The sequence below is a fragment of the Gekko japonicus genome, unplaced genomic scaffold, assembly GCF_001447785.1.
Source record: "Gekko japonicus isolate JY-2015 unplaced genomic scaffold, Gekko_japonicus_V1.1 scaffold3967, whole genome shotgun sequence".
NCBI lineage: Eukaryota > Metazoa > Chordata > Lepidosauria > Squamata > Gekkonidae > Gekko > Gekko japonicus.
In genome coordinates this window covers 15,276-23,559 of record NW_015169906.1, presented here as the reverse complement: position 1 = coordinate 23,559, position 8,284 = coordinate 15,276, and positions in this window count along the sequence as shown.

The window sequence follows — 8,284 nt, the reverse complement described above, 5'->3', positions numbered from 1 at the left end:
CTCATTAGGATTGGCTACATTAGGGGTGTGTGGCCTAACATGCAAAGGAGTTCCTGCTACAAAAAAAGGCCCTGGGTTTTGACAACAAACAAGGTAAACAGAATAACAAGCAAAAGGCTGGATAACCACACTTCTGGTAACGTGTGGGTGTGGCCTAAGGTGCTAATGAGCTGTGCTGTCAGGGGTGTGGCCCAATATGCTAATGAGTTCCTGCTGTTGGGTGTGGCCTATTATGCTAATGAGTTCCTGCTGGGCTTTTTCTACAAAAAAAGCCCTGCTCCTTGGTCTATTTTGATTGCTTCCTCCTGTTGTGGCATCCTGGGGCAGCCATTTTGTGATTGCATACACCACTCTGCGTCAAAATTTCAAAGATGCCTTGAGGGGGATCTCTGTTCTGTATTATGCTGATGGAAAGCCATCCCTCAAAGTAGCATCCAAATTTCCAGATAAAATAGACACTAATTACCCAAATGGAGTCCATATTCCTCCTCCTAGAGCATGTTTTAATCCTTCTAGAGCATGTGTTAATCACCAAAGAGTGATTAACACATGGAATTCACTGCCACAGGAAGTGGTGGCGGCTACAAGCATGGACGGCTTCAAAAGGGAATTAGATAAGCATATGGAGCAGAGGTCCATCAGTGGCTATTAGCCACAAGGTATAGATAGGGACTCTGGGGCAAGTGATGCGCTGTCATCTTGGTGCTTGGGGGGTTCAACAGTGGGAGGGCTTCTAATGTCCTGGCCCCACTGGTGGACCTCCTGATGGCACTGGTATTTCTGGCCACTGTGTGACACAGAGTGTTGGACTGGATGGGCCTTTGGCCTGATCCAACATTGGCGTCTCTTATGTTCTTATGTTTCTTTCCTTGTAATTTGAGGGAAGTGTGACATCAGACAGTCAACGTTTTGCAAACAAACGTTTGCCAGCTGCGCAGGGGGGCGCAAAGGGAGTCTGGGACTCTGGGGATGCGATTAGCTCCCCTATAATTTCCAAAACGATCAGTTTGGTGCTTTCTGCTCACAAATGCCCCATGGGTGTGCTTTGGGGAAACTCTATGGTTTCCCCACGGATGGTCATGGCCTCGCCCCCAGCATGCCCGGATTCATAACATCACTTCCTGGTGATGTGCGTGCGGAGCGCGCACGCTCCAGCTGCGGACCGGGAGTCCCCCTGTCTGCAGGTTTTTCGACTTGGCAACCCTATTTTGTGGTTGGTTTTGCATCCTGGGGCAGCCATTTTGTGATTGCATACACCACTCTGCGTCACAATTTCAAAGATGCCTTGAGGGGGATCTCTATATTATGCTGATGAAAAGCCCTCCCTCAAAGTAGCATCCAAACTTCCAGATAAAATAGACACTAATTACCCAAATGGAGTCCATATTCCTCCTTCAAGAACATGTTTCTTTCCTTATAATCTGAGGGAAGTGTGACATCAGACAGTCAACTTTTTGCAAACAAACTTTTGCCAGCTGTGCAGGTGGGCGCAAAGGGAGTCTGGGACTCTGGGGATGTGATTAGCTCCCCTATAATTTCCAAACAATCAGTTTGGTGCTTTCTGCTCCCAAATGCCCCATGGGTGTGCTTTGAAATCCATAACAAAGCTGGCAGAAGCCGGTGTCAAAGTTGCTGATTTTTTTTACGTCATTTGGAAACATTTAAAAAGGCATGTTATGAAAATGAATTTGGGAGACGGGGCCTGAAATGTCGATTCAGCCGGAGGCTCTGTTCACATAGTGCCCAGTAGTGTGTCTCCTTCCGCATAGAAAGAAGACAAAGTAGAGCTTGTAGACAGGTTTGCCACAGTAGAGACCTTGCAAAAACCCAAACACCCCCTCTCCCAATTTTGTACCTTTCTGCTTCCTGGCCTGAAGATGTAGCAACATTGCTGAAATTAAGTAGATATATCTGAATCTGGTCAGAGCCTGCTTGGGATCATTAAGCAGGAAGGGCCTCAGGACCGAGGAAGGAAAGTAGGTAGTAAGTGGTGCTGTGGCAGCCAGTTATGAAGTCGATTGGAGGAGGGCAGGTACTCCTGCCCAGGATGACCGTGTTGCTGGTGCTGCTCTTACTCCTGTTTTTGCCTCAGGTGACTTGTGAGAACAATAGTGTGGAGGATTTATTAATGTACCCAAATAGTTATCATGCGACAGGAGATTATCTCCTTGCAGCGGTCATCCCTACAACCACTGAGCGCCATTTTATTCATCTCTTCCAAAAAAATCCACTCAGTGACGTGTTCCCGTAAGTACAGGTTGCCATTCGATCAAACTGAACTCAGCCAGAGTTCTAAGTCTAAGTTGTCAGAAATGTTCAGGAACCTTTTTGATTCTAATTTGTCCAGAGCAATCAGATGACTGGAATGGGGACAGCTCATCGATTTGGGGCACATCTCAGCCATTTGGAGAGAGGCGAGTCGCCTCATTTTGTAAAAAAAAAGAGGTGCAGGAGCTCATTAGCATAACTTATTTCCATATGCCACACCCCCTGACATCACCGGAAGTGTGTCAGAAGGCAACACCCACCACTCAGGCTCCACTGGACTGTTTTGGATTGCTAGCTATTGGGGGGGAGGGAACGTGCAGATCTGTCCTCACAGAGGAGGGAGAGCTTGTACCTGAATAAAACTTGGTCTTAAAGGTGCCACTGGACTGTTTTGGACCAGGGAGCTGGGGGGGGGGGGCGGCTCTGTAGCTTACCTGGCTGCTTCTTGCTCTGACTGAGGGCTGCTGGGAGCAGGGGGTGGGGCTTGTTGCATGTGCCCGCCCCCTGGGCTCTTTACTGCCAGAGCTCCGCTCCTGTGCGCTCCTGCAGGAAATGACCCCTGAAGGCGACTATGGACCAGTGTGATCAACACATTTTATAATAGTAACCTACAACATGTATGACTGCCGTCCAATGCGACCCCAAGACAAATTTAAGCACAACATCTAATTTTATGATGAGGAATAAGCATTTGCAAAGAAAATATCCAATCTCAAATCAAACAGAAGGTGCCACTGAGCCTTTAGAACTGAAATTCCAAACAGCCAGATGCTAATTTTACTCAAAAAGTCTTTCCCAACTGTTTTTCCGTATTGTATTCCTTCGAAGAATCATCTCACTCTTCTGTATCAAAAGAGAAGGAGTCCAGTAGCACCTTAAATACTAACAAAATTTGTGGCAGGGGATGAGCTTTTATGAGTCACTGTTCACTTCTTCAGATACAGCTAGAATGTGAGTCCATCTGAACTATACTTTGAAAGTGGAGTGATTTCAGATGCCAAATGACATTAGCAGGCAAAGGACAATAGCAGCTGGGATTGGATTAGGCATGATATGTAGAGGGATACTAGGCGTGGAGAAATCAGCACTGGTAATAAGACAGGAAACCTGAGTCTTGATTCTGTCCTGGAGGAGCTTCATTATGAGTTCCAATACAGCTACTGTCTTGAGCTTCATTATCCACTGCAATACAGCAGTCTCAGTATGGTAACTAATAATGATGCATAATGAAGGACAATGCATCCACCTAGACTGAATTGGGACTGAGGTTTCCTGTCTCATTGCCTATGCTGATTTCTCCATACACCTACTACCCCTCTGCATATCACACCTAATCCAATCTCTCCTGCTATTGTTATTCGCCTTCTATGGTCATTTGCCTGCTACTTTGATTCGGCATCTGAAATTACTCCACTCTCCAAGATATGACAGACGGACTCACATTCTAGGTGTATCCGAAGTGAGCAGTGACTTACGAAAGCTCATCCCTCGCCACAAATGTTGTTAGTCTTTAATGTGCTACTAGGCTCTTGCTTTTTTTCTAGTGCTACAGACAGACTAACGTAGCTACCCATCTTAATCTTTCGATTCGGCCATTATCAAAGTTGGTAGAGCGAAGATTCCCTGTGGTAACCACTTTTGATTAATCTTAAAAGGTGCCCAAAGGAAAAAGGTTATTGTGGCACCTGGAAGACTAACAGATCTCTTGCAGCAGCGCCCCACGTTATCTGATGCATTAAGTGTGTCCATAGTTGGCAGATATAATCGGTATGGCAACAACATTGTAAAGATAGCTAGACATTGCAGTGAAACGTAACAGGAGCTGCATATGGCAGTTCTGTGCCCAACTCCAAGAAGGTTTGTTTCTTCTAAAACCGAGTCATGACTCGTTTGAACCTGAGGGTATCCGGGTTTCTTCCCCTAAATGAACTTGCTGCTTGTATATTGATACTGATTTATTAAACTACTGATCTCCTGCCCTTCCTGTGCCCACATTTAACAGGATTCCTATAAATGGGAATCAAAACTTCTTTTGAGATTATATTGGCCTTCTGCACGTGACACTCTGCCTATGTGGTATTTCAGTGATGGCAAACTTTTTAGAGACCGAGTGCCCAAACTGCGATCCAAAACCCACCGATTTATCACAAAGTGCCAACACGGCAATTTAATCGGAATACTGAGGTTTTACTTTAGGGGGAAAACCACCAATCATTAACTTAAGATGATCCAAACAAAGTAAGGAAAGCAATCCCAAATGCTTTCATTTATTTAAAATTATTTGGCAGAGAATTCGACACTTTAATGATGGTCTTGGCCTGGCTGGGGCGATGGCATGTGTGCTCACAGAGAGGGCCATAGGTTCGCCACCACTGTGGTATTTGCTTGGTGAAATGCTCACACACGGGTGTTGGTGCTGTTGATTGGACCAGAGGTATCCAGAGCTGTAGAAATAATTGCAACCTGGTTATTTATGAGGAGTTCATCATATATTCCAAGTTTTCAGTTTGGCTATCTTCCTGGTTCTTGTGATGTACTATGGTTTTCACAGTGTGAGTGGGCTGTGACTGAACTAATGATGGCTGTAAGCCTCTGATGAAGGCTGTGTGCCTAAACGTGTTTGGCATGTTGTATTTTACTGTGTGTGCACATCCGTTTCCTTTTTTTTTTACTAGCTAACAGATGAACAATAGTGATGTTATGTTACAGGCACAAAATTGAATTGATTCATTTAAATATTTGTATTTTGGATCATACATTTTGGGTTGTTTGTGGTGTTCTTAAGCTCTTTGGTTTACCCCACCTTGCAAATAGGGGAAATCAGCAGTTGCCCATACAGCTACATTCTCTGTTGTGGCCTTACAGAATGGCCTGCCTGATGGAGTTCGGAAACCTCACAGTCTCCTGGCTTTCCACAAACTATGCAAAACTGAATTGTTCAGGAAGCTCTTTTTTACGCAGGTCATAGGTCTCTACCAGTGTTCCCTCTAAGCTGAGTTAGTGTGAGCTAGCTCACAGTTTTTTAGCCTCCGGCTCACACATTTTTGTCGTAGCTCAGGAAGGATGGCTGCAGAACAAACTAATTTATGCAGGAGCTGAATTGCTCACTCACAACTTTAATGTCCGTTGCTCACAAAGTAGCATTTTTGCTCACAAGACTCCAGAGCTTAGAGGGAGCATTGGTCTCTACTGGAATGAAATGGTTCAGAAAGACACTTTGATAAAGGGGATAGGGACTGTGGACTATACTATGGTGGTTATACTGTCTTTTGCAGTACGTAGGCCTTGCAGATGTAAATTATGCATTGTTTCTTATGTCATAATTAATGCTTATGCTTTGTTTGAGCTCCGTTTCACATTTCTGCTGGTTTTCAGTTTTCTGCCATTCAAAACCTATTGCAGTGTTCATTGGATGGTATTTTACTTTAAAATACCCTCTTGATGGTATTCGACTTACACTTGTGTAATCTGCCAAAAGAGGACTAGAAATCACACAAATAAAACAAATTTAAAAGAGGTTTTTGCTGTTTGTCTAGAGGACAATGGGGGGAAGGATACACATTCATTTTACTTACATAAACTTTAGCTTCATTTCTGTAGAGAAAAAGGCAGCTCAGGAGTTTCTTCAAGATTTTCACAGAAATGGTGGATTTTGAGTAGGGATTGCAAAAAGAAGAGAGAGAGAGGTCATGTCACACAACAGTGTCTTCTGAACAAACAAAGCTTAAATACCATGCTTTAATTAGTGATATGCCCCCTAGTGATATGCCACTGAATTTACATTACAGATTATTTGACAGGAACTACCAGCATGTTCTGGCTGCTGTGTTTGCCATTAGTGAGATCAATCAGAATCCCAGACTCTTACCTAACATCACGCTGGGCTACAGCATCTATGAAAACTATGAAAGTTCAAGGGTAGCTTTTGAGACCACCGTAGACCTCCTTTCCACCGGGAAACAACTCTGGGCTTTCCCAAACTATCTGTGTGGAAGGCAGAAGGAGCATCTGGCTGTCATTCACAGTGGCAACAACCAGGTCTTCTTCCAGATGGCATCCATCTTGAGCATGTACAAAATTCCTCAGGTATGAGCGAATGGGGGGAGAGGGTGGGGCAAGTCCGAGACCAAACTTGTGTTGTAATTTCTGTCTCTTTGGGGTGATGAAATTGTGTTCATGGCTCTGTTGCAGAACATCTGCTTCGCATGTCCCAGCGTCACAGACATCCCTTTTGGGGAGGCTAGTCAGGCCAGGACCTAGAAAGCCATCAAGCTATTCAGTTACCTCAGATGCCAGTCTTTAGTCCACCAGAAAAGGGAGAGAATCCTTTTGTAGGATTATTTTCCTACACAATAAAAAGGAGAATTCGAAACATTGTGTACTTTTAATGGGTTTTTTAAAACAATTATAACAATTATAAAAACATGGATAATATACAGCAGTCTCTTTGGCATTAATTCAGGTTCTCTGTCCATCAAGTTGATTCTACCTCTATTCGAAGTAGAATTCCTTTTAATATGAAGGAATTGACTGAATGGTAAGTTATTTTTAAGATGAGATGGGTGAAATGATTGATATAATGCAAATAGGTATTTTCAGGGGTCGTTTCGTAGAAAAAGAGCTAGGGGAACTCATTAGCATAACTCATTAGCATATGCCACACCCCCTGACATCACCGGAAGTGTGTCATAAGGCGCAAGGAAGCCCCGCGAAGGCCCTCCCTGGCCCCAGGCAGGCAGGGGTGGGGAGAGGCAGGGAGGAAACAACTTACCCTCCCTCTTCTCCTGCCTCCTCCTGGCTAAATGAGGGCCGGAAGCGGGGCGGCCGGAAGCAGGGGGTGGGGCTTCGTCATGTGCCCCGCCCCCCGTACCTCACCCGGGGGAACTGTGATCCCCCGCGATCCCCCCCGAAATGACCTCTGGGTATTTTTATCTGTAACCAATTTATTCGATCTGGTTCTATAAATTACAGTATCCAAAAAAGTAATAGTGTCTCACTTTCTCCTCATTCCAAAATCTAAATTTTGAAATCTAACATAGTTCTTTTCAAGAATTCAATCAACAAGCTCCATGAGAAAAAAGTGGGTGGATCCAGCCCCTTTGCCCCCAGTGTATAAAGTTTACCTTTATCACTTTTACCTTTATTACACGTACTTTCAAAACACCTACAGATAAAAATTAGATTTCAAGATAGATTCTTTTGCCCCCAGTATAGTGTGCCTATTTATGGCCACTTTGGAAGCAAAAATTTTTTGCAACCCATGTGCTAATCCCAATTTGATTATTTGTTATTGTTAAGTGGTTTATCGATGATGTGTTTGTTATTTTTGGGAATGAGGAAAAATTACAAGATTTTGTTCAGTGGGCTTTCATGCTAATATAAAATTTACCTTTAAAAGTGATAGAGACACTATTACTTTTTTGGATACTGTAATTTATAGAACCAGATCGAATAATTTATAGAGCCACAGCTTCTGGAAAAATGTCAGGTACTGCAATGCCAAGACCATGGCCATACAGCCCAGAAAATCTGTAACAACTAATGAACTCCGGCCATGAAAGCCTTTGACAACATATTCCTTGTTTCCTCGCTGTGACTGAGCAACCCATGGCAGCATGCAGGGCTCTTTTTGTAGCAGGAACTCCTTTGCATATTAGGCGACACACCCCTAATGTAGCCAATCTTCCAAGAGTTTACAGAGCTCTTCTTACAGGGGCTACTGTAAGCTCTTTATGAATTGGCTACATTAGGGGTGTGACGCCTAATATGCAAAGGAGTTCCTGCTACAAAAAGATCGGCTTTTAGCCCAGTCCAAGGAACTTGCTGTGGAAAAGCAGGAGCCCTCTTTTTATTTCCCTTTTGAAATGGCACTGGAGACAGTTTAATAGTAAAACAAAAGAACAAGTTTATTTAACAGGCAGGGATTCAAAAGGTGTAGTTGAATAGGTGTGATTGATGAGTGTTGATAATACAGAATCCACTTCTTTCAGCAGGCAAAATGATGTTATTAAAGGTT